Source organism: Ambystoma mexicanum, chromosome 4p (assembly GCF_040938575.1).
Source record: "Ambystoma mexicanum isolate Mex_15411 chromosome 4p, UKY_AmexF1_1, whole genome shotgun sequence".
NCBI classification, from domain to species: Eukaryota; Metazoa; Chordata; class Amphibia; order Caudata; family Ambystomatidae; genus Ambystoma; species Ambystoma mexicanum.
Genome location: NC_090927.1, coordinates 843,630,173 through 843,653,196, shown reverse-complemented (window position 1 = coordinate 843,653,196; position 23,024 = coordinate 843,630,173). Strand labels below are relative to the sequence as shown.

The window sequence follows — 23,024 nt, the reverse complement described above, 5'->3', positions numbered from 1 at the left end:
TGGGCCCACCAGTCTTATATATCTCGCCTGATCGAGCCTGATCGAGCGATGAGCGTGGTATCATGTTGCAAGTGGCTGCATGGCTTAGCTTACTAAATGCAAATGCATAAGAGTAATATTCTTAGCATTCCTAGAGCCTATGGCCACACCACACTGAATGCACCCGATCTCGTCTGATCTCGGAAGTTAAGCAGTGTCAGGCCTAGTTAGTACCTGGATGGGAGACCGCCTGGGAATACCAGGTGCTGTAGGCTTTTTTGTGCTCCAAGTTCAGGAAGTGAGCCCTTTCTCAATTGCCTTTTAAAACTGCAAGGTCTAGCCGACTAGATGCTTAAAAGTACAAAACTCACTAGGCCCAGAGCCTATGGCCACACCACACTGAATGCGCCTGATCTCGTCTGATCTCAGAAGCTAAGCAGTGTTGGGCCTAGTTAGTACCTGGATGGGAGACCGCCTGGGAATACCAGGTGCTGTAGGCTTTTTTGTACTCCAAGTTCAGGAAGTGAGCCATTTCTCAATTGCCTTTCAAAACTGCAAGGTCTAGCCGACTAGATGCTTAAAAGTACAAAACTCACAAGGCCCAGAGCCTACGGCCACACCACACTGAATGCGCCCGATCTCGTCTGATCTCGGAAGCTAAGCAGTGTCGGGCCTCGTTAGTACCTGGATGGGAGACCGCCTGGGAATACCAGGTGCTGTAGGCTTTTTTGTGCTCCAAGTTCAGGAAGTGAGCCATTTCTCAATTGCCTTTCAAAACTGCAAGGTCTAGCTGACTAGATGCTTAAAAGTACAAAACTCACTAGGCCCAGAGCCTACGGCCACACCACACTGATTGCGCCCGATCTCGTCTGATCAAGGAAGCTAAGCAGTGTCGGGCCTAGTTAGTACCTGGATGGGAGACCACCTGGGAATACCAGGTGCTGTAGGCTTTTTTGTGCTCCAAGTTCAGGAAGTGAGCCATTTCACAATTGCCTTTCAAAACTGCAAGGTCTAGCCGACTAGATGCTTAAAAGTACAAAACTCACTAGGCCCAGAGCCTACGGCCACACCACACTGAATGCGCCCGATCTCGGAAGCTAAGCAGGGTCGGGCCTAGTTAGTACCTGGATGGGAGACTGCCTGGGAATACCAGGTGCTGTAGGCTTTTTTGTGCTCCATGATTAGTAATTGCGCAACTTCTCAATTATTTTTCAAATTTGGTATGTTTCCAAAATAATTGTATACCGTTTTATAGCGGAAATGTTGGACAACATCATGAGGGCTGGAGCTACCTTTTTACATAGAATTAGCATACAGGTAGTGTGTTCATGGGTAATAAATCGACTTTCACATGTAATGCAGTACAGAGAATATTGAGTCCTTCAAGAGGCATGAAAGAAAACCATTATTGTGTTGATTGTTCTCTTCACCTCCCTGCAACAGACACAGGATGGATGAATTAAAGTTATCCTACCAGACATAGGAGTCCTGAATGGGCCCACCAGTCTTATATATCTCGCCTGATCGAGCCTGATCGAGCGATGAGCGTGGTATCATGTTGCAAGTGGCTGCATGGCTTAGCTTACTAAATGCAAATGCATAAGAGTAATATTCTTAGCATTCCTAGAGCCTACGGCCACACCACACTGAATGCCCCCGATCTTGTCTGATCTCGGAAGTTAAGCAGTGTTAGGCCTAGTTAGTACCTGGATGGGAGACCGCCTGGGAATACCAGGTGCTGTAGGCTTTTTTGTGCTCCAAGTTCAGGAAGTCAGCCCTTTCTCAATTGCCTTTCAAAACTGCAAGGTCTAGCCGACTAGATGCTTAAAAGTACAAAACTCACTAGGCCCAGAGCCTACGGCCACACCACACTGAATGCGCCTGATCTCGTCTGATCTCAGAAGCTAAGCAGTGTTGGGCCTAGTTAGTACCTGGATGGGAGACCGCCTGGGAATACCAGGTGCTGTAGGCTTTTTTGTATTCCAAGTTCAGGAAGTGAGCCATTTCTCAATTGCCTTTCAAAACTGCAAGGTCTAGCCGACTAGATGCTTAAAAGTACAAAACTCACAAGGCCCAGAGCCTACGGCCACACCACACTGAATGCGCCCGATCTCATCTGATCTCGGAAGCTAAGCAGTGTCGGGCCTCGTTAGTACCTGGCTGGGAGACCGCCTGGGAATACCAGGTGCTGTAGGCTTTTTTGTGCTCCAAGTTCAGGAAGTGAGCCATTTCACAATTGCCTTTCAAAACTGCAAGGTCTAGCCGACTAGATGCTTAAAAGTACAAAACTCACTAGGCCCAGAGCCTACGGCCACACCACACTGAATGTGCCCGATCTCGGAAGCTAAGCAGGGTCGGGCCTAGTTAGTACCTGGATGGGAGACTGCCTGGGAATACCAGGTGCTGTAGGCTTTTTTGTGCTCCATGATTAGTAATTGCGCAACTTCTCAATTATTTTTCAAATTTGGTATGTTTCCAAAATAATTGTATCCCGTTTTATAGCGGAAATGTTGGACAACATCATGAGGGCTGGAGCTACCTTTTTACATAGAATTAGCATACAGGTAGTGTGTTCATGGGTAATAAATCGACTTTCACATGTAATGCAGTACAGAGAATATTGAGTCCTTCAAGAGGCATGAAAGAAAACCATTATTGTGTTGATTGTTCTCTCCACCTCCCTGCAACAGACACAGGATGGATGAATTAAAGTTATCCTACCAGACATAGGAGTCCTGAATGGGCCCACCAGTCTTATATATCTCGCCTGATCGAGCCTGATCGAGCGATGAGCGTGGTATCATGTTGCAAGTGGCTGCATGGCTTAGCTTACTAAATGCAAATGCATAAGAGTAATATTCTTAGCATTCCTAGAGCCTGCGGCCACACCACACTGAATGCACATGATCTCGTCTGATCTCGGAAGTTAAGCAGTGTCAGGCCTAGTTAGTACCTGGATGGGAGACCGCCTGGGAATACCAGGTGCTGTAGGCTTTTTTGTGCTCCAAGTTCAGGAAGTGAGCCCTTTCTCAATTGCCTTTTAAAACTGCAAGGTCTAGCCGACTAGATGCTTAAAAGTACAAAACTCACTAGACCCAGAGCCTACGGCCACACCACACTGAATGCGCCTGATCTCGTCTGATCTCAGAAGCTAAGCAGTGTCGGGCCTAGTTAGTACCTGGATGGGAGACCGCCTGGGAATACCAGGTGCTGTAGGCTTTTTTGTACTCCAAGTTCAGGAAGTGAGCCATTTCTCAATTGCCTTTCAAAACTGCAAGGTCTAGCCGACTAGATGCTTAAAAGTACAAAACTCACAAGGCCCAGAGCCTACGGCCACACCACACTGAATGCGTACGATCTCGTCTGATCTCGGAAGCTAAGCAGTGTCGGGCCTCGTTAGTACCTGGATGGGAGACCGCCTGGGAATACCAGGTGCTGTAGGCTTTTTTGTGCTCCAAGTTCAGGAAGTGAGCCATTTCTCAATTGCCTTTCAAAACTGCAAGGTCTAGCTGACTAGATGCTTAAAAGTACAAAACTCACTAGGCCCAGAGCCTACGGCCACACCACACTGATTGCGCCCGATCTCGTCTGATCAAGGAAGCTAAGCAGTGTCGGGCCTAGTTAGTACCTGGATGGGAGACCACCTGCGAATACCAGGTGCTGTAGGCTTTTTTGTGCTCCAAGTTCAGGAAGTGAGCCATTTCACAATTGCCTTTCAAAACTGCAAGGTCTAGCCGACTAGATGCTTAAAAGTACAAAACTCACTAGGCCCAGAGCCTACGGCCACACCACACTGAATGCAGGGTCGGGCCTAGTTAGTACCTGGATGGGAGACTGCCTGGGAATACCAGGTGCTGTAGGCTTTTTTGTGCTCCATGATTAGTAATTGCGCAACTTCTCAATTATTTTTCAAATTTGGTATGTTTCCAAAATAATTGTATACCGTTTTATAGCGGAAATGTTGGACAACATCATGAGGGCTGGAGCTACCTTTTTACATAGAATTAGCATACAGGTAGTGTGTTCATGGGTAATAAATCGACTTTCACATGTAATGCAGTACAGAGAATATTGAGTCCTTCAAGAGGCATGAAAGAAAACCATTATTGAGTTGATTGTTCTCTCCACCTCCCTGCAACAGACACAGGATGGATGAATTAAAGTTATCCTACCAGACATAGGAGTCCTGAATGGGCCCACCAGTCTTATATATCTTGCCTGATCGAGCCTGATCGAGCGATGAGCGTGGTATCATGTTGCAAGTGGCTGCATGGCTTAGCTTACTAAATGCAAATGCATAAGAGTAATATTCTTAGCATTCCTAGAGCCTACGGCCACACCACACTGAATGCACCCGATCTTGTCTGATCTCGGAAGTTAAGCAGTGTTAGGCCTAGTTAGTACCTGGATGGGAGACCGCCTGGGAATACCAGGTGCTGTAGGCTTTTTTGTGCTCCAAGTTCAGGAAGTGAGCCCTTTCTCAATTGCCTTTCAAAACTGCAAGGTCTAGCCGACTAGATGCTTAAAAGTACAAAACTCACTAGGCCCAGAGCCTACGGCCACACCACACTGAATGCGCCTGATCTCGTCTGATCTCAGAAGCTAAGCAGTGTTGGGCCTAGTTAGTACCTGGATGGGAGACCGCCTGGGAATACCAGGTACTGTAGGCTTTTTTGTATTCCAAGTTCAGGAAGTGAGCCATTTCTCAATTGCCTTTCAAAACTGCAAGGTCTAGCCGACTAGATGCTTAAAAGTACAAAACTCACAAGGCCCAGAGCCTACGGCCACATCACACTGAATGCGCCCGATCTCGTCTGATCTCGGAAGCTAAGCAGTGTTGGGCCTCGTTAGTACCTGGATGGGAGACCGCCTGGGAATACCAGGTGCTGTAGGCTTTTTTGTGCTCCAAGTTCAGGAAGTGAGCCATTTCACAATTGCCTTTCAAAACTGCAAGGTCTAGCCGACTAGATGCTTAAAAGTACAAAACTCACTAGGCCCAGAGCCTACGGCCACACCACACTGAATGCGCCCGATCTCTGAAGCTAAGCAGGGTCGGGCCTAGTTAGTACCTGGATGGGAGACTGCCTGGGAATACCAGGTGCTGTAGGCTTTTGTGTGCTCCATGATTAGTAATTGCGCAACTTCTCAATTATTTTTCAAATTTGGTATGTTTCCAAAATAATTGTATCCCGTTTTATAGCGGAAATGTTGGACAACATCATGAGGGCTGGAGCTACCTTTTTACATAGAATTAGCATACAGGTAGTGTGTTCATGGGTAATAAATCGACTTTCACATGTAATGCAGTACAGAGAATATTGAGTCCTTCAAGAGGCATGAAAGAAACCCATTATTGTGTTGATTGTTCTCTCCACCTCCCTGCAACAGACACAGGATGGATGAATTAAAGTTATCCTACCAGACATAGGAGTCCTGAATGGGCCCACCAGTCTTATATATCTCGCCTGATCGAGCCTGATCGAGCGATGAGCGTGGTATCATGTTGCAAGTGGCTGCATGGCTTAGCTTACTAAATGCAAATGCATAAGAGTAATATTCTTAGCATTCCTAGAGCCTACGGCCACACCACACTGAATGCACCCGATCTCGTCTGATCTCGGAAGTTAAGCAGTGTTAGGCCTAGTTAGTACCTGGATGGGAGACCGCTTGGGAATACCAGGTGCTGTAGGCTTTTTTGTGCTCCAAGTTCAGGAAGTGAACCCTTTCTCAATTGCCTTTCAAAACTGCAAGGTCTAGCCGACTAGATGCTTAAAAGTACAAAACTCACTAGGCCCAGAGCCTACGGCCACACCACACTGAGTGCGCCTGATCTCGTCTGATCTCGGAAGCTAAGCAGTGTTGGGCCTAGTTAGTACCTGGAAGGGAGACCGCCTGGGAATACCAGGTGCTGTAGGCTTTTTTGTGCTCCAAGTTCAGGAAGTGAGCCATTTCTCAATTGCCTTTCAAAACTGCAAGGTCTAGCCGACTAGATGCTTAAAAGTACAAAACTCACTAGGCCCAGAGCCTACGGCCACACCACACTGAATGCGCCCGATCTCGGAAGCTAAGCAGGGTCGGGCCTAGTTAGTACCTGGATGGGAGACTGCCTGGGAATACCAGGTGCTGTAGGCTTTTTTGTGCTCCATGATTAGTAATTGCGCAACTTCTCAATTATTTTTCAAATTTGGTATGTTTCCAAAATAATTGTATCCCGTTTTATAGCGGAAATGTTGGACAACATCATGAGGGCTGGAGCTACCTTTTTACATAGAATTAGCATACAGGTAGTGTGTTCATGGGTAATAAATCGACTTTCACATGTAATGCAGTACTGAGAATATTGAGTCCTTCAAGAGGCATGAAAGAAAACCATTATTGTGTTGATTGTTCTCTCCACCTCCCTGCAACAGACACAGGATGGATGAATTAAAGTTATCCTACCAGACATAGGAGTCCTGAATGGGCCCACCAGTCTTATATATCTCGCCTGATCGAGCCTGATCGAGCGATGAGCGTGGTATCATGTTGCAAGTGGCTGCATGGCTTAGCTTACTAAATGCAAATGCATAAGAGTAATATTCTTAGCATTCCTAGAGCCTACGGCCACACCACACTGAATGCACCCGATCTCGTCTGATCTCGGAAGTGAAGCAGTGTCAGGCCTAGTTAGTACCTGGATGGGAGACCGCCTGGGAATACCAGGTGCTGTAGGCTTTTTTGTGCTCCAAGTTCAGGAAGTGAGCCCTTTCTCAATTGCCTTTTAAAACTGCAAGGTCTAGCCGACTAGATGCTTAAAAGTACAAAACTTCCTAGGCCCAGAGCCTACGGCCACACCACACTGAATGCGCCTGATCTCGTCTGATCTCAGAAGCTAAGCAGTGTCGGGCCTAGTTAGTACCTGGATGGGAGACGGCCTGGGAATACCAGGTGCTGTAGGCTTTTTTGTACTCCAAGTTCAGGAAGTGAGCCATTTCTCAATTGCCTTTCAAAACTGCAAGGTCTAGCCGACTAGATGCTTAAAAGTACAAAACTCACAAGGCCCAGAGCCTACGGCCACACCACACTGAATGCGCCCGATCTCGTCTGATCTCGGAAGCTAAGCAGTGTCGGGCCTAGTTAGTACCTGGATGGGAGACCGCCTGGGAATACCAGGTGCTGTAGGCTTTTTTGTGCTCCAAGTTCAGGAAGTGAGCCATTTCTCAATTGCCTTTCAAAACTGCAAGGTCTAGCTGACTAGATGCTTAAAAGTACAAAACTCACTAGGCCCAGAGCCTACGGCCACACCACACTGATTGCGCCCGATCTCGTCTGATCTCGGAAGCTAAGCAGTGTCGGGCCTAGTTAGTACCTGGATGGGAGACCACCTGGGAATACCAGGTGCTGTAGGCTTTTTTGTGCTCCAAGTTCAGGAAGTGAGCCATTTCACAATTGCCTTTCAAAACTGCAAGGTCTAGCCGACTAGATGCTTAAAAGTACAAAACTCACAAGGCCTAGAGCCTACGGCCACACCACACTGAATGTGCCCGATCTCGGAAGCTAAGCAGGGTCGGGCCTAGTTAGTACCTGGATGGGAGACTGCCTGGGAATACCAGGTGCTGTAGGCTTTTTTGTGCTCCATGATTAGTAATTGCGCAACTTCTCAATTATTTTTCAAATTTGGTATGTTTCCAAAATAATTGTATCCCGTTTTATAGCGGAAATGTTGGACAACATCATGAGGGCTGGAGCTACCTTTTTACATAGAATTAGCATACAGGTAGTGTGTTCATGGGTAATAAATCGATTTTCACATGTAATGCAGTACAGAGAATATTGAGTCCTTCAAGAGGCATGAAAGAAAACCATTATTGTGTTGATTGTTCTCTCCACCTCCCTGCAACAGACACAGGATGGATGAATTAAAGTTATCCTACCAGACATAGGAGTCCTGAATGGGCCCACCAGTCTTATATATCTCGCCTGATCGAGCCTGATCGAGCGATGAGCGATGAGCGTGGTATCATGTTGCAAGTGGCTGCATGGCTTAGCTTACTAAATGCAAATGCATAAGAGTAATATTCTTAGCATTCCTAGAGCCTACGGCCACACCACACTGAATGCACCCGATCTCGTCTGATCTTGGAAGTTAAGCAGTGTCAGGCCTAGTTAGTACCTGGATGGGAGACCGCCTGGGAATACCAGGTGCTGTAGGCTTTTTTGTGCTCCAAGTTCAGGAAGTGAGCCCTTTCTCAATTGCCTTTTAAAACTGCAAGGTCTAGCCGACTAGATGCTTAAAAGTACAAAACTCACTAGGCCCAGAGCCTACGGCCACACCACACTGAATGCGCCTGATCTCGTCTGATCTCAGAAGCTAAGCAGTGTCGGGCCTAGTTAGTACCTGGATGGGAGACCGCCTGGGAATACCAGGTGCTGTAGGCTTTTTTGTACTCCAAGTTCAGGAAGTGAGCCATTTCTCAATTGCCTTTCAAAACTGCAAGGTCTAGCCGACTAGATGCTTAAAAGTACAAAACTCACAAGGCCCAGAGCCTACGGCCACACCACACTGAATGCGCCCGATCTCGTCTGATCTCGGAAGCTAAGCAGTGTCGGGCCTCGTTAGTACCTGGATGGGAGACCGCCTGGGAATACCAGGTGCTGTAGGCTTTTTTGTGCTCCAAGTTCAGGAAGTGAGCCATTTCACAATTGCCTTTCAAAACTGCAAGGTCTAGCCGACTAGATGCTTAAAAGTACAAAACTCACTAGGCCAAGAGCCTACGGCCACACCACACTGAATGCGCCCGATCTCGGAAGCTAAGCAGGGTCGGGCCTAGTTAGTACCTGGATGGGAGACTGCCTGGGAATACCAGGTGCTGTAGGCTTTTTTGTGCTCCATGATTAGTAATTGCGCAACTTCTCAATTATTTTTCAAATTTGGTATGTTTCCAAAATAATTGTATCCCGTTTTATAGCGGAAATGTTGGACAACATCATGAGGGCTGGAGCTACCTTTTTACATAGAATTAGCATAAAGGTAGTGTGTTCATGGGTAATAAATCGACTTTCACATGTAATGCAGTACAGAGAATATTGAGTCCTTCAAGAGGCATGAAAGAAACCCATTATTGTGTTGATTGTTCTCTCCACCTCCCTGCAACAGACACAGGATGGATGAATTAAAGTTATCCTACCAGACATAGGAGTCCTGAATGGGCCCACCAGTCTTATATATCGAGCCTGATCGAGCGATGAGCGTGGTATCATGTTGCAAGTGGCTGCATGGCTTAGCTTACTAAATGCAAATGCATAAGAGTAATATTCTTAGCATTCCTACAGCCTACGGCCACACCACACTGAATGCACCCGATCTCGTCTGATCTCGGAAGTTAAGCAGTGTCAGGCCTAGTTAGTACCTGGATGGGAGACTGCCTGGGAATACCAGGTGCTGTAGGCTTTTTTGTGCTCCAAGTTCAGGAAGTGAGCCCTTTCTCAATTGCCTTTTAAAACTGCAAGGTCTAGCCGACTAGATGCTTAAAAGTACAAAACTCACAAGGCCCAGAGCCTACGGCCACACCACACTGAATGTGCCCGATCTCGTCTGATCTCGGAAGCTAAGCAGTGTCGGGCCTCATTAGTACCTGGATGGGAGCCCGCCTGGGAATACCAGGTGCTGTAGGCTTTTTTGTGCTCCAAGTTCAGGAAGTGAGCCATTTCTCAATTGCCTTTCAAAACTGCAAGGTCTAGCTGACTAGATGCTTAAAAGTACAAAACTCACTAGGCCCAGAGACTACGGACACACCACACTGATTGCGCCTGATCTCGTCTGATCTCGGAAGCTAAGCAGTGTCGGGCCTAGTTAGTACCTGGATGGGAGACCACCTGGGAATACCAGGTGCTGTAGGCTTTTTTGTGCTCCAAGTTCAGGAAGTGAGCCATTTCACAATTGCCTTTCAAAACTGCAAGGTCTAGCCGACTAGATGCTTAAAAGTACAAAACTCACTAGGCCCAGAGCCTACGGCCACACCACACTGAATGCGCCCGATCTCGGAAGCTAAGCAGGGTCGGGCCTAGTTAGTACCTGGATGGGAGACTGCCTGGGAATACCAGGTGCTGTAGGCTTTTTTGTGCCCCATGATTAGTAATTGCACAACTTCTCAATTATTTTTCAAATTTGGTATGTTTCCAAAATAATTGTATCCCGTTTTATAGCGGAAATGTTGGACAACATCATGAGGGCTGGAGCTACCTTTTTACATAGAATTAGCATACAGGTAGTGTGTTCATGGGTAATAAATCGACTTTCACATGTAATGCAGTACAGAGAATATTGAGTCCTTCAAGAGGCATGAAAGAAACCCATTATTGTGTTGATTGTTCTCTCCACCTCCCTGCAACAGACACAGGATGGATGAATTAAAGTTATCCTACCAGACATAGGAGTCCTGAATGGGCCCACCAGTCTTATATATCTCGCCTGATCGAGCCTGATCGAGCGATGAGCGTGGTATCATGTTGCAAGTGGCTGCATGGCTTAGCTTACTAAATGCAAATGCATAAGAGTAATATTCTTAGCATTCCTAGAGCCTACGGCCACACCACACTGAATGCACATGATCTCGTCTGATCTCGGAAGTTAAGCAGTGTCAGGCCTAGTTAGTACCTGGATGGGAGACCGCCTGGGAATACCAGGTGCTGTAGGCTTTTTTGTGCTCCAAGTTCAGGAAGTGAGCCCTTTCTCAATTGCCTTTTAAAACTGCAAGGTCTAGCCGACTAGATGCTTAAAAGTACAAAACTCACTAGGCCCAGAGCCTACGGCCACACCACACTGAATGCGCCTGATCTCGTCTGATCTCAGAAGCTAAGCAGTGTCGGGCCTAGTTAGTACCTGGATGGGAGACCGCCTGGGAATACCAGGTGCTGTAGGCTTTTTTGTACTCCAAGTTCAGGAAGTGAGCCATTTCTCAATTGCCTTTCAAAACTGCAAGGTCTAGCCGACTAGATGCTTAAAAGTACAAAACTCACAAGGCCCAGAGCCTACGGCCACACCACACTGAATGCGTGCGATCTCGTCTGATCTCAGAAGCTAAGCAGTGTCGGGCCTCGTTAGTACCTGGATGGGAGACCGCCTGGGAATACCAGGTGCTGTAGGCTTTTTTGTGCTCCAAGTTCAGGAAGTGAGCCATTTCTCAATTGCCTTTCAAAACTGCAAGGTCTAGCTGACTAGATGCTTAAAAGTACAAAACTCACTAGGCCCAGAGCCTACGGCCACACCACACTGATTGCGCCCGATCTCGTCTGATCAAGGAAGCTAAGCAGTGTCGGGCCTAGTTAGTACCTGGATGGGAGACCACCTGCGAATACCAGGTGCTGTAGGCTTTTTTGTGCTCCAAGTTCAGGAAGTGAGCCATTTCACAATTGCCTTTCAAAACTGCAAGGTCTAGCCGACTAGATGCTTAAAAGTACAAAACTCACTAGGCCCAGAGCCTACGGCCACACCACACTGAATGCGCCCGATCTCGGAAGCTAAGCAGGGTCGGGCCTAGTTAGTACCTGGATGGGAGACTGCCTGGGAATACCAGGTGCTGTAGGCTTTTTTGTGCTCCATGATTAGTAATTGCGCAACTTCTCAATTATTTTTCAAATTTGGTATGTTTCCAAAATAATTGTATACCGTTTTATAGCGGAAATGTTGGACAACATCATGAGGGCTGGAGCTACCTTTTTACATAGAATTAGCATACAGGTAGTGTGTTCATGGGTAATAAATCGACTTTCACATGTAATGCAGTACAGAGAATATTGAGTCCTTCAAGAGGCATGAAAGAAAACCATTATTGTGTTGATTGTTCTCTCCACCTCCCTGCAACAGACACAGGATGGATGAATTAAAGTTATCCTACCAGACATAGGAGTCCTGAATGGGCCCACCAGTCTTATATATCTCGCCTGATCGAGCCTGATCGAGCGATGAGCGTGGTATCATGTTGCAAGTGGCTGCATGGCTTAGCTTACTAAATGCAAATGCATAAGAGTAATATTCTTAGCATTCCTAGAGCCTACGGCCACACCACACTGAATGCACCCGATCTTGTCTGATCTCGGAAGTTAAGCAGTGTTAGGCCTAGTTAGTACCTGGATGGGAGACCGCCTGGGAATACCAGGTGCTGTAGGCTTTTTTGTGCTCCAAGTTCAGGAAGTGAGCCCTTTCTCAATTGCCTTTCAAAACTGCAAGGTCTAGCCGACTAGATGCTTAAAAGTACAAAACTCACTAGGCCCAGAGCCTACGGCCACACCACACTGAATGCGCCTGATCTCGTCTGATCTCAGAAGCTAAGCAGTGTTGGGCCTAGTTAGTACCTGGATGGGAGACCGCCTGGGAATACCAGGTACTGTAGGCTTTTTTGTATTCCAAGTTCAGGAAGTGAGCCATTTCTCAATTGCCTTTCAAAACTGCAAGGTCTAGCCGACTAGATGCTTAAAAGTACAAAACTCACAAGGCCCAGAGCCTACGGCCACACCACACTGAATGCGCCCGATCTCGTCTGATCTCGGAAGCTAAGCAGTGTCGGGCCTCGTTAGTACCTGGATGGGAGACCGCCTGGGAATACCAGGTGCTGTAGGCTTTTTTGTGCTCCAAGTTCAGGAAGTGAGCCATTTCACAATTGCCTTTCAAAACTGCAAGGTCTAGCCGACTAGATGCTTAAAAGTACAAAACTCACTAGGCCCAGAGCCTACGGCCACACCACACTGAATGCGCCCGATCTCGGAAGCTAAGCAGGGTCGGGCCTAGTTAGTACCTGGATGGGAGACTGCCTGGGAATACCAGGTGCTGTAGGCTTTTGTGTGCTCCATGATTAGTAATTGCGCAACTTCTCAATTATTTTTCAAATTTGGTATGTTTCCAAAATAATTGTATCCCGTTTTATAGCGGAAATGTTGGACAACATCATGAGGGCTGGAGCTACCTTTTTACATAGAATTAGCATACAGGTAGTGTGTTCATGGGTAATAAATCGACTTTCACATGTAATGCAGTACAGAGAATATTGAGTCCTTCAAGAGGCATGAAAGAAACCCATTATTGTGTTGATTGTTCTCTCCACCTCCCTGCAACAGACACAGGATGGATGAATTAAAGTTATCCTACCAGACATAGGAGTCCTGAATGGGCCCACCAGTCTTATATATCTCGCCTGATCGAGCCTGATCGAGCGATGAGCGTGGTATCATGTTGCAAGTGGCTGCATCGCTTAGCTTACTAAATGCAAATGCATAAGAGTAATATTCTTAGCATTCCTAGAGCCTACGGCCACACCACACTGAATGCACCCGATCTCGTCTGATCTCGGAAGTTAAGCAGTGTCAGGCCTAGTTAGTACTTGGATGGGAGACCGCCTGGGAATACCAGGTGCTGTAGGCTTTTTTGTGCTCCAAGTTCAGGAAGTGAGCCCTTTCTCAATTGCCTTTTTAAAACTGCAAGGTCTAGCCGACTAGATGCTTAAAAGTACAAAACTCACAAGGCCCAGAGCCTACGGCCACACCACACTGAATGTGCCCGATCTCGTCTGATCTCGGAAGCTAAGCAGTGTCGGGCCTCGTTAGTACCTGGATGGGAGACCGCCTGGGAATACCAGGTGCTGTAGGCTTTTTTGTGCTCCAAGTTCAGGAAGTGAGCCATTTCTCAATTGCCTTTCAAAACTGCAAGGTCTAGCTGACTAGATGCTTAAAAGTACAAAACTCACTAGGCCCAGAGACTACGGACACACCACACTGATTGCGCCCGATCTCGTCTGATCTCGGAAGCTAAGCAGTGTCGGGCCTAGTTAGTACCTGGATGGGAGACCACCTGGGAATACCAGGTGCTGTAGGCTTTTTTTGTGCTCCAAGTTCAGGAAGTGAGCCATTTCACAATTGCCTTTCAAAACTGCAAGGTCTAGCCGACTAGATGCTTAAAAGTACAAAACTCACTAGGCCCAGAGCCTACGGCCACACCACACTGAATGCGCCCGATCAGTACCTGGATGGGAGACCGCCTGGGAATACCAGGTGCTGTAGGCTTTTTTGTGCTCCAAGTTCAGGAAGGGAGCCCTTTCTCAATTGCCTTTTAAAACTGCAAGGTCTAGCCGACTAGATGCTTAAAAGTACAAAACTCACTTGGCCCAGAGCCTACGGCCACACCACACTGAATGCGCCTGATCTCGTCTGATCTCAGAAGCTAAGCAGTGTCGGGCCTAGTTAGTACCTGGATGGGAGACCGCCTGGGAATACCAGGTGCTGTAGGCTTTTTTGTACTCCAAGTTCAGGAAGTGAGCCATTTCTCAATTGCCTTTCAAAACTGCAAGGTCTAGCCGACTAGATGCTTAAAAGTACAAAACTCACAAGGCCTAGAGCCTACGGCCACACCACACTGAATGCGCCCGATCTCGTCTGATCTCGGAAGCTAAGCAGTGTCGGGCCTCGTTAGTACCTGGATGGGAGACCGCCTGGGAATACCAGGTGCTGTAGGCTTTTTTGTGCTCCAAGTTCAGGAAGTGAGCCATTTCACAATTGCCTTTCAAAACTGCAAGGTCTAGCCGACTAGATGCTTAAAAGTACAAAACTCACTAGGCCCAGAGCCTACGGCCACACCACACTGAATGCGCCCGATCTCGGAAGCTAAGCAGGGTCAGGCCTAGTTAGTACCTGGATGGGAGACTGCCTGGGAATACCAGGTGCTGTAGGCTTTTTTGTGCTCCATGATTAGTAATTGCGCAACTTCTCAATTATTTTTCAAATTTGGTATGTTTCCAAAATAATTGTATACCGTTTTATAGCGGAAATGTTGGACAACATCATGAGGGCTGGAGCTACCTTTTTACATAGAATTAGCATACAGGTAGTGTGTTCATGGGTAATAAATCGACTTTCACATGTAATGCAGTACAGAGAATATTGAGTCCTTCAAGAGGCATGAAAGAAAACCATTATTGTGTTGATTGTTCTCTCCACCTCCCTGCAACAGACACAGGATGGATGAATTAAAGTTATCCTACCAGACATAGGAGTCCTGAATGGGCCCACCAGTCTTATATATCTCGCCTGATCGAGCCTGATCGAGCGATGAGCGTGGTATCATGTTGCAAGTGGCTGCATGGCTTAGCTTACTAAATGCAAATGCATAAGAGTAATATTCTTAGCATTCCTAGAGCCTACGGCCACACCACACTGAATGCACCCGATCTCGTCTGATCTCGGAAGTTAAGCAGTGTTAGGCCTAGTTAGTACCTGGATGGGAGACCGCTTGGGAATACCAGGTGCTGTAGGCTTTTTTGTGCTCCAAGTTCAGGAAGTGAACCCTTTCTCAATTGCCTTTCAAAACTGCAAGGTCTAGCCGACTAGATGCTTAAAAGTACAAAACTCACTAGGCCCAGAGCCTACGGCCACACCACACTGAGTGCGCCTGATCTCGTCTGATCTCGGAAGCTAAGCAGTGTTGGGCCTAGTTAGTACCTGGATGGGAGACCGCCTGGGAATACCAGGTGCTGTAGGCTTTTTTGTGCTCCAAGTTCAGGAAGTGAGCCATTTCTCAATTGCCTTTCAAAACTGCAAGGTCTAGCCGACTAGATGCTTAAAAGTACAAAACTCACTAGGCCCAGAGCCTACGGCCACACCACACTGAATGCGCCCGATCTCGGAAGCTAAGCAGGGTCGGGCCTAGTTAGTACCTGGATGGGAGACTGCCTGGGAATACCAGGTGCTGTAGGCTTTTTTGTGCTCCATGATTAGTAATTGCGCAACTTCTCAATTATTTTTCAAATTTGGTATGTTTCCAAAATAATTGTATCCCGTTTTATAGCGGAAATGTTGGACAACATCATGAGGGCTGGAGCTACCTTTTTACATAGAATTAGCATACAAGTAGTGTGTTCATGGGTAATAAATCGACTTTCACATGTAATGCAGTACTGAGAATATTGAGTCCTTCAAGAGGCATGAAAGAAAACCATTATTGTGTTGATTGTTCTCTCCACCTCCCTGCAACAGACACAGGATGGATGAATTAAAGTTATCCTACCAGACATAGGAGTCCTGAATGGGCCCACCAGTCTTATATATCTCGCCTGATCGAGCGATGAGCGTGGTATCATGTTGCAAGTGGCTGCATGGCTTAGCTTACTAAATGCAAATGCATAAGAGTAATATTCTTAGCATTCCTAGAGCCTACGGCCACACCACACTGAATGCACCCGATCTCGTCTGATCTCGGAAGTGAAGCAGTGTCAGGCCTAGTTAGTACCTGGATGGGAGACGGCCTGGGAATACCAGGTGCTGTAGGCTTTTTTGTGCTCCAAGTTCAGGAAGTGAGCCCTTTCTTAATTGCCTTTTAAAACTGCAAGGTCTAGCCGACTAGATGCTTAAAAGTACAAAACTTCCTAGGCCCAGAGCCTACGGCCACACCACACTGAATGCGCCTGATCTCGTCTGATCTCAGAAGCTAAGCAGTGTCGGGCCTAGTTAGTACCTGGATGGGAGACCGCCTGGGAATACCAGGTGCTGTAGGCTTTTTTGTACTCCAAGTTCAGGAAGTGAGCCATTTCTCAATTGCCTTTCAAAAATGCAAGGTCTAGCCGACTAGATGCTTAAAAGTACAAAACTCACAAGGCCCAGAACCTACGGCCACACCACACTGAATGCGCCCGATCTCGTCTGATCTCGGAAGCTAAGCAGTGTCGGGCCTAGTTAGTACCTGGATGGGAGACCGCCTGGGAATACCAGGTGCTGTAGGCTTTTTTGTGCTCCAAGTTCAGGAAGTGAGCCATTTCTCAATTGCCTTTCAAAACTGCAAGGTCTAGCTGACTAGATGCTTAAAAGTACAAAACTCACTAGGCCCAGAGCCTACGGCCACACCACACTGATTGCGCCCGATCTCGTCTGATCTCGGAAGCTAAGCAGTGTCGGGCCTAGTTAGTACCTGGATGGGAGACCACCTGGGAATACCAGGTGCTGTAGGCTTTTTTGTGCTCCAAGTTCAGGAAGTGAGCCATTTCACTATTGCCTTTCAAAACTGCAAGGTCTAGCCGACTAGATGCTTAAAAGTACAAAACTCACTAGGCCTAGAGCCTACGGCCACACCACACTGAATGTGCCCGATCTCGGAAGCTAAGCAGGGTCGGGCCTAGTTAGTACCTGGATGGGAGACTGCCTGGGAATACCAGGTGCTGTAGGCTTTTTTGTGCTCCATGATTAGTAATTGCGCAACTTCTCAATTATTTTTCAAATTTGGTATGTTTCCAAAATAATTGTATCCCGTTTTATAGCGGAAATGTTGGACAACATCATGAGGGCTGGAGCTACCTTTTTACATAGAATTAGCATACAGGTAGTGTGTTCATGGGTAATAAATCGATTTTCACATGTAATGCAGTACAGAGAATATTGAGTCCTTCAAGAGGCATGAAAGAAAACCATTATTGTGTTGATTGTTCTCTCCACCTCCCTGCAACAGACACAGGATGGATGAATTAAAGTTATCCTACCAGACATAGGAGTCCTGAATGGGCCCACCAGTCTTATATATCTCGCCTGATCGAGCCTGATCGAGCGATGAGCGTGGTATCATGTTGCAAGTGGCTGCATGGCTTAGCTTACTAAATGCAAATGCATAAGAGTAATATTCTTAGCATTCCTAGAGCCTACGGCCACACCACACTGAATGCACATGATCTCGTCTGATCTCGGAAGTTAAGCAGTGTCAGGCCTAGTTAGTACCTGGATGGGAGACCGCCTGGGAATACCAGGTGCTGTAGGCTTTTTTGTGCTCCAAGTTCAGGAAGTGAGCCCTTTCTCAATTGCCTTTTAAAACTGCAAGGTCTAGCCGACTAGATGCTTAAAAGTACAAAACTCACTAGGCCCAGAGCCTACGGCCACACCACACTGAATGCGCCTGATCTCGTCTGATCTCAGAAGCTAAGCAGTGTCGGGCCTAGTTAGTACCTGGATGGGAGACCGCCTGGGAATACCAGGTGCTGTAGGCTTTTTTGTACTCCAAGTTCAGGAAGTGAGCCATTTCTCAATTGCCTTTCAAAACTGCAAGGTCTAGCCGACTAGATGCTTAAAAGTACAAAACTCACAAGGCCCAGAGCCTACGGCCACACCACACTGAATGCATACGATCTCGTCTGATCTCGGAAGCTAAGCAGTGTCGGGCCTCGTTAGTACCTGGATGGGAGACCGCCTGGGAATACCAGGTGCTGTAGGCTTTTTTGTGCTCCAAGTTCAGGAAGTGAGCCATTTCTCAATTGCCTTTCAAAACTGCAAGGTCTAGCTGACTAGATGCTTAAAAGTACAAAACTCACTAGGCCCAGAGCCTACGGCCACACCACACTGATTGCGCCCGATCTCGTCTGATCAAGGAAGCTAAGCAGTGTCGGGCCTAGTTAGTACCTGGATGGGAGACCACCTGCGAATACCAGGTGCAGTAGGCTTTTTTGTGCTCCAAGTTCAGGAAGTGAGCCATTTCACAATTGCCTTTCAAAACTGCAAGGTCTAGCCGACTAGATGCTTAAAAGTACAAAACTCACTAGGCCCAGAGCCTACGGCCACACCACACTGAATGCGCCCGATCTCGGAAGCTAAGCAGGGTCGGGCCTAGTTAGTACCTGGATGGGAGACTGCCTGGGAATACCAGGTGCTGTAGGCTTTTTTGTGCTCCATGATTAGTAATTGCGCAACTTCTCAATTATTTTTCAAATTTGGTATGTTTCCAAAATAATTGTATACCGTTTTATAGCGGAAATGTTGGACAACATCATGAGGGCTGGAGCTACCTTTTACATAGAATTAGCATACAGGTAGTGTGTTCATGGGTAATAAATCGACTTTCACATGTAATGCAGTACAGAGAATATTGAGTCCTTCAAGAGGCATGAAAGAAAACCATTATTGTGTTGATTGTTCTCTCCACCTCCCTGCAACAGACACAGGATGGATGAATTAAAGTTATCCTACCAGACATAGGAGTCCTGAATGGGCCCACCAGTCTTATATATCTCGCCTGATCGAGCCTGATCGAGCGATGAGCGTGGTATCATGTTGCAAGTGGCTGCATGGCTTAGCTTACTAAATGCAAATGCATAAGAGTAATATTCTTAGCATTCCTAGAGCCTATGGCCACACCACACTGAATGCACCCGATCTTGTCTGATCTCGGAAGTTAAGCAGTGTTAGGCCTAGTTAGTACCTGGATGGGAGACCGCCTGGGAATACCAGGTGCTGTAGGCTTTTTTGTGCTCCAAGTTCAGGAAGTGAGCCCTTTCTCAATTGCCTTTCAAAACTGCAAGGTCTAGCCGACTAGATGCTTAAAAGTACAAAACTCACTAGGCCCAGAGCCTACGGCCACACCACACTGAATGCGCCTGATCTCGTCTGATCTCAGAAGCTAAGCAGTGTTGGGCCTAGTTAGTACCTGGATGGGAGACCGCCTGGGAATACCAGGTACTGTAGGCTTTTTTGTATTCCAAGTTCAGGAAGTGAGCCATTTCTCAATTGCCTTTCAAAACTGCAAGGTCTAGCCGACTAGATGCTTAAAAGTACAAAACTCACAAGGCCCAGAGCCTACGGCCACACCACACTGAATGTGCCCGATCTCGTCTGATCTCGGAAGCTAAGCAGTGTCGGGCCTCGTTAGTACCTGGATGGGAGACCGCCTGGGAATACCAGGTGCTGTAGGCTTTTTTGTGCTCCAAGTTCAGGAAGTGAGCCATTTCACAATTGCCTTTCAAAACTGCAAGGTCTAGCCGACTAGATGCTTAAAAGTACAAAACTCACTAGGCCCAGAGCCTACGGCCACACCACACTGAATGCGCCCGATCTCGGAAGCTAAGCAGGGTCGGGCCTAGTTAGTACCTGGATGGGAGGCTGCCTGGGAATACCAGGTGCTGTAGGCTTTTGTGTGCTCCATGATTAGTAATTGCGCAACTTCTCAATTATTTTTCAAATTTGGTATGTTTCCAAAATAATTGTATCCCGTTTTATAGCGGAAATGTTGGACAACATCATGAGGGCTGGAGCTACCTTTTTACATAGAATTAGCATACAGGTAGTGTGTTCATGGGTAATAAATCGACTTTCACATGTAATGCAGTACAGAGAATATTGAGTCCTTCAAGAGGCATGAAAGAAACCCATTATTGTGTTGATTGTTCTCTCCACCTCCCTGCAACAGACACAGGATGGATGAATTAAAGTTATCCTACCAGACATAGGAGTCCTGAATGGGCCCACCAGTCTTATATATCTCGCCTGATCGAGCGATGAGCGTGGTATCATGTTGCAAGTGGCTGCATCGCTTAGCTTACTAAATGCAAATGCATAAGAGTAATATTCTTAGCATTCCTAGAGCCTACGGCCACACCACACTGAATGCACCCGATCTCGTCTGATCTCGGAAGTTAAGCAGTGTCAGGCCTAGTTAGTACCTGGATGGGAGACCGCCTGGGAATACCAGGTGCTGTAGGCTTTTTTGTGCTCCAAGTTCAGGAAGTGAGCCCTTTCTCAATTGCCTTTTTAAAACTGCAAGGTCTAGCCGACTAGATGCTTAAAAGTACAAAACTCACAAGGCCCAGAGCCTACGGCCACACCACACTGAATGTGCCCGATCTCGTCTGATCTCGGAAGCTAAGCAGTGTCGGGCCTCGTTAGTACCTAGATGGGAGACCGCCTGGGAATACCAGGTGCTGTAGGCTTTTTTGTGCTCCAAGTTCAGGAAGTGAGCCATTTCTCAATTGCCTTTCAAAACTGCAAGGTCTAGCTGACTAGATGCTTAAAAGTACAAAACTCACTAGGCCCAGAGACTACGGACACACCACACTGATTGTGCCTGATCTCGTCTGATCTCGGAAGCTAAGCAGTGTCGGGCCTAGTTAGTACCTGGATGGGAGACCACCTGGGAATACCAGGTGCTGTAGGCTTTTTTGTGCTCCAAGTTCAGGAAGTGAGCCATTTCACAATTGCCTTTCAAAACTGCAAGGTCTAGCCGACTAGATGCTTAAAAGTACAAAACTCACTAGGCCCAGAGCCTACGGCCACACCACACTGAATGCGCCCGATCAGTACCTGGATGGGAGACCGCCTGGGAATACCAGGTGCTGTAGGCTTTTTTGTGCTCCAAGTTCAGGAAGTGAGCCCTTTCTCAATTGCCTTTTAAAACTGCAAGGTCTAGCCGACTAGATGCTTAAAAGTACAAAACTCACTTGGCCCAGAGCCTACGGCCACACCACACTGAATGCGCCTGATCTCGTCTGATCTCAGAAGCTAAGCAGTGTCGGGCCTAGTTAGTACCTGGATGGGAGACCGCCTGGGAATACCAGGTGCTGTAGGCTTTTTTGTACTCCAAGTTCAGGAAGTGAGCCATTTCTCAATTGCCTTTCAAAACTGCAAGGTCTAGCCGACTAGATGCTTAAAAGTACAAAACTCACAAGGCCTAGAGCCTACGGCCACACCACACTGAATGCTCCCGATCTCGTCTGATCTTGGAAGCTAAGCAGTGTCGGGCCTCGTTAGTACCTGGATGGGAGACCGCCTGGGAATACCAGGTGCTGTAGGCTTTTTTGTGCTCCAAGTTCAGGAAGTGAGCCATTTCACAATTGCCTTTCAAAACTGCAAGGTCTAGCCGACTAGATGCTTAAAAGTACAAAACTCACTAGGCCCAGAGCCTACGGCCACACCACACTGAATGCGCCCGATCTCGGAAGCTAAGCAGGGTCGGGCCTAGTTAGTACCTGGATGGGAGACTGCCTGGGAATACCAGGTGCTGTAGGCTTTTTTGTGCTCCATGATTAGTAATTGCGCAACTTCTCAATTATTTTTCAAATTTGGTATGTTTCCAAAATAATTGTATCCCGTTTTATAGCGGAAATGTTGGACAACATCATGAGGGCTGGAGCTACCTTTTTACATAGAATTAGCATACAGGTAGTGTGTTCATGGGTAATAAATCGACTTTCACATGTAATGCAGTACTGAGAATATTGAGTCCTTCAAGAGGCATGAAAGAAAACCATTATTGTGTTGATTGTTCTCTCCACCTCCCTGCAACAGACACAGGATGGATGAATTAAAGTTATCCTACCAGACATAGGAGTCCTGAATGGGCCCACCAGTCTTATATATCTCGCCTGATCGAGCCTGATCGAGCGATGAGCGTGGTATCATGTTGCAAGTGGCTGCATGGCTTAGCTTACTAAATGCAAATGCATAAGAGTAATATTCTTAGCATTCCTAGAGCCTACGGCCACACCACACTGAATGCACCCGATCTCGGAAGTGAAGCAGTGTCAGGCCTAGTTAGTACCTGGATGGGAGACCGCCTGGGAATACGAGGTGCTGTAGGTTTTTTTGTGCTCCAAGTTCAGGAAGTGAGCCCTTTCTCAATTGCCTTTTAAAACTGCAAGGTCTAGCCGACTAGATGCTTAAAAGTACAAAACTTCCTAGGCCCAGAGCCTACGGCCACACCACACTGAATGCGCCTGATCTCGTCTGATCTCGGAAGCTAAGCAGTGTTGGGCCTAGTTAGTACCTGGATGGGAGACCGCCTGGGAATACCAGGTGCTGTAGGCTTTTTTGTGCTCCAAGTTCAGGAAGTGAGCCATTTCTCAATTGCCTTTCAAAACTGCAAGGTCTAGCCGACTAGATGCTTAAAAGTACAAAACTCACTAGGCCCAGAGCCTACGGCCACACCACACTGAATGCGCCCGATCTCGGAAGCTAAGCAGGGTCGGGCCTAGTTAGTACCTGGATGGGAGACTGCCTGGGAATACCAGGTGCTGTAGGCTTTTTTGTGCTCCATGATTAGTAATTGCGCAACTTCTCAATTATTTTTCAAATTTGGTATGTTTCCAAAATAATTGTATCCCGTTTTATAGCGGAAATGTTGGACAACATCATGAGGGCTGGAGCTACCTTTTTACATAGAATTAGCATACAAGTAGTGTGTTCATGGGTAATAAATCGACTTTCACATGTAATGCAGTACTGAGAATATTGAGTCCTTCAAGAGGCATGAAAGAAAACCATTATTGTGTTGATTGTTC

The 23,024-nt window shown here is 47.1% G+C and overlaps 51 non-coding genes and 23 pseudogenes across 51 annotated transcripts; all 74 read left to right on the top strand.

Annotated features, from left to right (window-relative positions):
• The first annotated feature begins 135 nt into the window (after positions 1-135).
• Positions 136-254, top strand: LOC138462625 (5S ribosomal RNA). The gene has a single exon (XR_011265220.1). It is a non-coding gene; the product is annotated as a 5S ribosomal RNA (ribosomal RNA).
• A 106-nt stretch (positions 255-360) lies between these two features.
• LOC138460923 (5S ribosomal RNA) lies at positions 361-479 on the top strand. Its single transcript, XR_011263576.1, has one exon. It is a non-coding gene; the product is annotated as a 5S ribosomal RNA (ribosomal RNA).
• A 106-nt stretch (positions 480-585) lies between these two features.
• Positions 586-704, top strand: LOC138461993 (5S ribosomal RNA). The gene has a single exon (XR_011264596.1). It is a non-coding gene; the product is annotated as a 5S ribosomal RNA (ribosomal RNA).
• A 106-nt stretch (positions 705-810) lies between these two features.
• Positions 811-929, top strand: LOC138455406 (5S ribosomal RNA; annotated as a pseudogene).
• A 106-nt stretch (positions 930-1,035) lies between these two features.
• LOC138456768 (5S ribosomal RNA) lies at positions 1,036-1,144 on the top strand (annotated as a pseudogene).
• A 463-nt stretch (positions 1,145-1,607) lies between these two features.
• LOC138454052 (5S ribosomal RNA) lies at positions 1,608-1,726 on the top strand. The gene has a single exon (XR_011260746.1). It is a non-coding gene; the product is annotated as a 5S ribosomal RNA (ribosomal RNA).
• A 106-nt stretch (positions 1,727-1,832) lies between these two features.
• Positions 1,833-1,951, top strand: LOC138464487 (5S ribosomal RNA). Its single transcript, XR_011267066.1, has one exon. It is a non-coding gene; the product is annotated as a 5S ribosomal RNA (ribosomal RNA).
• A 106-nt stretch (positions 1,952-2,057) lies between these two features.
• Positions 2,058-2,176, top strand: LOC138462618 (5S ribosomal RNA). The gene has a single exon (XR_011265212.1). It is a non-coding gene; the product is annotated as a 5S ribosomal RNA (ribosomal RNA).
• A 106-nt stretch (positions 2,177-2,282) lies between these two features.
• Positions 2,283-2,391, top strand: LOC138457847 (5S ribosomal RNA; annotated as a pseudogene).
• A 463-nt stretch (positions 2,392-2,854) lies between these two features.
• LOC138454968 (5S ribosomal RNA) lies at positions 2,855-2,973 on the top strand. The gene has a single exon (XR_011261619.1). It is a non-coding gene; the product is annotated as a 5S ribosomal RNA (ribosomal RNA).
• A 106-nt stretch (positions 2,974-3,079) lies between these two features.
• LOC138465182 (5S ribosomal RNA) lies at positions 3,080-3,198 on the top strand. The gene has a single exon (XR_011267756.1). It is a non-coding gene; the product is annotated as a 5S ribosomal RNA (ribosomal RNA).
• Positions 3,199-3,304: 106 nt separating this feature from the next.
• On the top strand, positions 3,305-3,423 carry LOC138454959 (5S ribosomal RNA). Its single transcript, XR_011261610.1, has one exon. It is a non-coding gene; the product is annotated as a 5S ribosomal RNA (ribosomal RNA).
• Positions 3,424-3,529: 106 nt separating this feature from the next.
• On the top strand, positions 3,530-3,648 carry LOC138455959 (5S ribosomal RNA; annotated as a pseudogene).
• A 657-nt stretch (positions 3,649-4,305) lies between these two features.
• LOC138463348 (5S ribosomal RNA) lies at positions 4,306-4,424 on the top strand. Its single transcript, XR_011265934.1, has one exon. It is a non-coding gene; the product is annotated as a 5S ribosomal RNA (ribosomal RNA).
• A 106-nt stretch (positions 4,425-4,530) lies between these two features.
• Positions 4,531-4,649, top strand: LOC138461790 (5S ribosomal RNA). Its single transcript, XR_011264396.1, has one exon. It is a non-coding gene; the product is annotated as a 5S ribosomal RNA (ribosomal RNA).
• A 106-nt stretch (positions 4,650-4,755) lies between these two features.
• Positions 4,756-4,874, top strand: LOC138463238 (5S ribosomal RNA). The gene has a single exon (XR_011265824.1). It is a non-coding gene; the product is annotated as a 5S ribosomal RNA (ribosomal RNA).
• Positions 4,875-4,980: 106 nt separating this feature from the next.
• Positions 4,981-5,089, top strand: LOC138458684 (5S ribosomal RNA; annotated as a pseudogene).
• A 463-nt stretch (positions 5,090-5,552) lies between these two features.
• LOC138461076 (5S ribosomal RNA) lies at positions 5,553-5,671 on the top strand. Its single transcript, XR_011263716.1, has one exon. It is a non-coding gene; the product is annotated as a 5S ribosomal RNA (ribosomal RNA).
• Positions 5,672-5,777: 106 nt separating this feature from the next.
• Positions 5,778-5,896, top strand: LOC138465153 (5S ribosomal RNA). Its single transcript, XR_011267728.1, has one exon. It is a non-coding gene; the product is annotated as a 5S ribosomal RNA (ribosomal RNA).
• A 106-nt stretch (positions 5,897-6,002) lies between these two features.
• Positions 6,003-6,111, top strand: LOC138456766 (5S ribosomal RNA; annotated as a pseudogene).
• A 463-nt stretch (positions 6,112-6,574) lies between these two features.
• Positions 6,575-6,693, top strand: LOC138462858 (5S ribosomal RNA). The gene has a single exon (XR_011265447.1). It is a non-coding gene; the product is annotated as a 5S ribosomal RNA (ribosomal RNA).
• Positions 6,694-6,799: 106 nt separating this feature from the next.
• On the top strand, positions 6,800-6,918 carry LOC138465038 (5S ribosomal RNA). Its single transcript, XR_011267613.1, has one exon. It is a non-coding gene; the product is annotated as a 5S ribosomal RNA (ribosomal RNA).
• Positions 6,919-7,024: 106 nt separating this feature from the next.
• On the top strand, positions 7,025-7,143 carry LOC138462014 (5S ribosomal RNA). The gene has a single exon (XR_011264616.1). It is a non-coding gene; the product is annotated as a 5S ribosomal RNA (ribosomal RNA).
• Positions 7,144-7,249: 106 nt separating this feature from the next.
• On the top strand, positions 7,250-7,368 carry LOC138459918 (5S ribosomal RNA). Its single transcript, XR_011262697.1, has one exon. It is a non-coding gene; the product is annotated as a 5S ribosomal RNA (ribosomal RNA).
• A 106-nt stretch (positions 7,369-7,474) lies between these two features.
• Positions 7,475-7,583, top strand: LOC138457846 (5S ribosomal RNA; annotated as a pseudogene).
• A 470-nt stretch (positions 7,584-8,053) lies between these two features.
• Positions 8,054-8,172, top strand: LOC138463590 (5S ribosomal RNA). The gene has a single exon (XR_011266176.1). It is a non-coding gene; the product is annotated as a 5S ribosomal RNA (ribosomal RNA).
• Positions 8,173-8,278: 106 nt separating this feature from the next.
• LOC138465169 (5S ribosomal RNA) lies at positions 8,279-8,397 on the top strand. The gene has a single exon (XR_011267744.1). It is a non-coding gene; the product is annotated as a 5S ribosomal RNA (ribosomal RNA).
• A 106-nt stretch (positions 8,398-8,503) lies between these two features.
• LOC138461992 (5S ribosomal RNA) lies at positions 8,504-8,622 on the top strand. The gene has a single exon (XR_011264594.1). It is a non-coding gene; the product is annotated as a 5S ribosomal RNA (ribosomal RNA).
• Positions 8,623-8,728: 106 nt separating this feature from the next.
• Positions 8,729-8,837, top strand: LOC138456765 (5S ribosomal RNA; annotated as a pseudogene).
• Positions 8,838-9,290: 453 nt separating this feature from the next.
• Positions 9,291-9,409, top strand: LOC138463390 (5S ribosomal RNA). The gene has a single exon (XR_011265976.1). It is a non-coding gene; the product is annotated as a 5S ribosomal RNA (ribosomal RNA).
• Positions 9,410-9,515: 106 nt separating this feature from the next.
• On the top strand, positions 9,516-9,634 carry LOC138454411 (5S ribosomal RNA). The gene has a single exon (XR_011261089.1). It is a non-coding gene; the product is annotated as a 5S ribosomal RNA (ribosomal RNA).
• A 106-nt stretch (positions 9,635-9,740) lies between these two features.
• LOC138455073 (5S ribosomal RNA) lies at positions 9,741-9,859 on the top strand. The gene has a single exon (XR_011261718.1). It is a non-coding gene; the product is annotated as a 5S ribosomal RNA (ribosomal RNA).
• A 106-nt stretch (positions 9,860-9,965) lies between these two features.
• On the top strand, positions 9,966-10,074 carry LOC138456764 (5S ribosomal RNA; annotated as a pseudogene).
• Positions 10,075-10,537: 463 nt separating this feature from the next.
• Positions 10,538-10,656, top strand: LOC138454494 (5S ribosomal RNA). Its single transcript, XR_011261168.1, has one exon. It is a non-coding gene; the product is annotated as a 5S ribosomal RNA (ribosomal RNA).
• A 106-nt stretch (positions 10,657-10,762) lies between these two features.
• LOC138465157 (5S ribosomal RNA) lies at positions 10,763-10,881 on the top strand. The gene has a single exon (XR_011267732.1). It is a non-coding gene; the product is annotated as a 5S ribosomal RNA (ribosomal RNA).
• A 106-nt stretch (positions 10,882-10,987) lies between these two features.
• LOC138455586 (5S ribosomal RNA) lies at positions 10,988-11,106 on the top strand (annotated as a pseudogene).
• Positions 11,107-11,212: 106 nt separating this feature from the next.
• Positions 11,213-11,331, top strand: LOC138455958 (5S ribosomal RNA; annotated as a pseudogene).
• Positions 11,332-11,437: 106 nt separating this feature from the next.
• Positions 11,438-11,546, top strand: LOC138456763 (5S ribosomal RNA; annotated as a pseudogene).
• A 463-nt stretch (positions 11,547-12,009) lies between these two features.
• LOC138463347 (5S ribosomal RNA) lies at positions 12,010-12,128 on the top strand. Its single transcript, XR_011265933.1, has one exon. It is a non-coding gene; the product is annotated as a 5S ribosomal RNA (ribosomal RNA).
• Positions 12,129-12,234: 106 nt separating this feature from the next.
• Positions 12,235-12,353, top strand: LOC138461788 (5S ribosomal RNA). The gene has a single exon (XR_011264395.1). It is a non-coding gene; the product is annotated as a 5S ribosomal RNA (ribosomal RNA).
• A 106-nt stretch (positions 12,354-12,459) lies between these two features.
• On the top strand, positions 12,460-12,578 carry LOC138461991 (5S ribosomal RNA). The gene has a single exon (XR_011264593.1). It is a non-coding gene; the product is annotated as a 5S ribosomal RNA (ribosomal RNA).
• Positions 12,579-12,684: 106 nt separating this feature from the next.
• LOC138456762 (5S ribosomal RNA) lies at positions 12,685-12,793 on the top strand (annotated as a pseudogene).
• Positions 12,794-13,256: 463 nt separating this feature from the next.
• Positions 13,257-13,375, top strand: LOC138459210 (5S ribosomal RNA). Its single transcript, XR_011262555.1, has one exon. It is a non-coding gene; the product is annotated as a 5S ribosomal RNA (ribosomal RNA).
• Positions 13,376-13,482: 107 nt separating this feature from the next.
• LOC138463369 (5S ribosomal RNA) lies at positions 13,483-13,601 on the top strand. Its single transcript, XR_011265955.1, has one exon. It is a non-coding gene; the product is annotated as a 5S ribosomal RNA (ribosomal RNA).
• A 106-nt stretch (positions 13,602-13,707) lies between these two features.
• Positions 13,708-13,826, top strand: LOC138454415 (5S ribosomal RNA). Its single transcript, XR_011261092.1, has one exon. It is a non-coding gene; the product is annotated as a 5S ribosomal RNA (ribosomal RNA).
• Positions 13,827-14,119: 293 nt separating this feature from the next.
• On the top strand, positions 14,120-14,238 carry LOC138465145 (5S ribosomal RNA). Its single transcript, XR_011267720.1, has one exon. It is a non-coding gene; the product is annotated as a 5S ribosomal RNA (ribosomal RNA).
• A 106-nt stretch (positions 14,239-14,344) lies between these two features.
• LOC138461989 (5S ribosomal RNA) lies at positions 14,345-14,463 on the top strand. The gene has a single exon (XR_011264591.1). It is a non-coding gene; the product is annotated as a 5S ribosomal RNA (ribosomal RNA).
• A 106-nt stretch (positions 14,464-14,569) lies between these two features.
• LOC138458400 (5S ribosomal RNA) lies at positions 14,570-14,678 on the top strand (annotated as a pseudogene).
• Positions 14,679-15,141: 463 nt separating this feature from the next.
• Positions 15,142-15,260, top strand: LOC138461075 (5S ribosomal RNA). The gene has a single exon (XR_011263715.1). It is a non-coding gene; the product is annotated as a 5S ribosomal RNA (ribosomal RNA).
• A 106-nt stretch (positions 15,261-15,366) lies between these two features.
• On the top strand, positions 15,367-15,485 carry LOC138462821 (5S ribosomal RNA). Its single transcript, XR_011265410.1, has one exon. It is a non-coding gene; the product is annotated as a 5S ribosomal RNA (ribosomal RNA).
• Positions 15,486-15,591: 106 nt separating this feature from the next.
• On the top strand, positions 15,592-15,700 carry LOC138456761 (5S ribosomal RNA; annotated as a pseudogene).
• Positions 15,701-16,153: 453 nt separating this feature from the next.
• LOC138454803 (5S ribosomal RNA) lies at positions 16,154-16,272 on the top strand. Its single transcript, XR_011261462.1, has one exon. It is a non-coding gene; the product is annotated as a 5S ribosomal RNA (ribosomal RNA).
• Positions 16,273-16,378: 106 nt separating this feature from the next.
• LOC138465133 (5S ribosomal RNA) lies at positions 16,379-16,497 on the top strand. The gene has a single exon (XR_011267708.1). It is a non-coding gene; the product is annotated as a 5S ribosomal RNA (ribosomal RNA).
• A 106-nt stretch (positions 16,498-16,603) lies between these two features.
• Positions 16,604-16,722, top strand: LOC138462463 (5S ribosomal RNA). The gene has a single exon (XR_011265058.1). It is a non-coding gene; the product is annotated as a 5S ribosomal RNA (ribosomal RNA).
• A 106-nt stretch (positions 16,723-16,828) lies between these two features.
• On the top strand, positions 16,829-16,947 carry LOC138459917 (5S ribosomal RNA). Its single transcript, XR_011262696.1, has one exon. It is a non-coding gene; the product is annotated as a 5S ribosomal RNA (ribosomal RNA).
• Positions 16,948-17,053: 106 nt separating this feature from the next.
• Positions 17,054-17,162, top strand: LOC138457845 (5S ribosomal RNA; annotated as a pseudogene).
• A 463-nt stretch (positions 17,163-17,625) lies between these two features.
• On the top strand, positions 17,626-17,744 carry LOC138454492 (5S ribosomal RNA). Its single transcript, XR_011261166.1, has one exon. It is a non-coding gene; the product is annotated as a 5S ribosomal RNA (ribosomal RNA).
• Positions 17,745-17,850: 106 nt separating this feature from the next.
• LOC138465121 (5S ribosomal RNA) lies at positions 17,851-17,969 on the top strand. The gene has a single exon (XR_011267696.1). It is a non-coding gene; the product is annotated as a 5S ribosomal RNA (ribosomal RNA).
• Positions 17,970-18,075: 106 nt separating this feature from the next.
• On the top strand, positions 18,076-18,194 carry LOC138454489 (5S ribosomal RNA). Its single transcript, XR_011261163.1, has one exon. It is a non-coding gene; the product is annotated as a 5S ribosomal RNA (ribosomal RNA).
• Positions 18,195-18,300: 106 nt separating this feature from the next.
• Positions 18,301-18,419, top strand: LOC138456475 (5S ribosomal RNA; annotated as a pseudogene).
• A 106-nt stretch (positions 18,420-18,525) lies between these two features.
• On the top strand, positions 18,526-18,634 carry LOC138456760 (5S ribosomal RNA; annotated as a pseudogene).
• Positions 18,635-19,096: 462 nt separating this feature from the next.
• On the top strand, positions 19,097-19,215 carry LOC138464978 (5S ribosomal RNA). Its single transcript, XR_011267554.1, has one exon. It is a non-coding gene; the product is annotated as a 5S ribosomal RNA (ribosomal RNA).
• Positions 19,216-19,321: 106 nt separating this feature from the next.
• Positions 19,322-19,440, top strand: LOC138461786 (5S ribosomal RNA). The gene has a single exon (XR_011264393.1). It is a non-coding gene; the product is annotated as a 5S ribosomal RNA (ribosomal RNA).
• A 106-nt stretch (positions 19,441-19,546) lies between these two features.
• On the top strand, positions 19,547-19,665 carry LOC138463368 (5S ribosomal RNA). Its single transcript, XR_011265954.1, has one exon. It is a non-coding gene; the product is annotated as a 5S ribosomal RNA (ribosomal RNA).
• A 106-nt stretch (positions 19,666-19,771) lies between these two features.
• On the top strand, positions 19,772-19,880 carry LOC138458068 (5S ribosomal RNA; annotated as a pseudogene).
• A 453-nt stretch (positions 19,881-20,333) lies between these two features.
• LOC138461296 (5S ribosomal RNA) lies at positions 20,334-20,452 on the top strand. The gene has a single exon (XR_011263918.1). It is a non-coding gene; the product is annotated as a 5S ribosomal RNA (ribosomal RNA).
• Positions 20,453-20,559: 107 nt separating this feature from the next.
• Positions 20,560-20,678, top strand: LOC138464686 (5S ribosomal RNA). Its single transcript, XR_011267263.1, has one exon. It is a non-coding gene; the product is annotated as a 5S ribosomal RNA (ribosomal RNA).
• A 106-nt stretch (positions 20,679-20,784) lies between these two features.
• Positions 20,785-20,903, top strand: LOC138455441 (5S ribosomal RNA; annotated as a pseudogene).
• Positions 20,904-21,195: 292 nt separating this feature from the next.
• Positions 21,196-21,314, top strand: LOC138465109 (5S ribosomal RNA). The gene has a single exon (XR_011267684.1). It is a non-coding gene; the product is annotated as a 5S ribosomal RNA (ribosomal RNA).
• A 106-nt stretch (positions 21,315-21,420) lies between these two features.
• Positions 21,421-21,539, top strand: LOC138464941 (5S ribosomal RNA). Its single transcript, XR_011267516.1, has one exon. It is a non-coding gene; the product is annotated as a 5S ribosomal RNA (ribosomal RNA).
• A 106-nt stretch (positions 21,540-21,645) lies between these two features.
• On the top strand, positions 21,646-21,754 carry LOC138456759 (5S ribosomal RNA; annotated as a pseudogene).
• Positions 21,755-22,217: 463 nt separating this feature from the next.
• Positions 22,218-22,326, top strand: LOC138457730 (5S ribosomal RNA; annotated as a pseudogene).
• Positions 22,327-22,432: 106 nt separating this feature from the next.
• On the top strand, positions 22,433-22,551 carry LOC138461064 (5S ribosomal RNA). Its single transcript, XR_011263705.1, has one exon. It is a non-coding gene; the product is annotated as a 5S ribosomal RNA (ribosomal RNA).
• A 106-nt stretch (positions 22,552-22,657) lies between these two features.
• Positions 22,658-22,766, top strand: LOC138456758 (5S ribosomal RNA; annotated as a pseudogene).
• Positions 22,767-23,024: the final 258 nt, after the last annotated feature.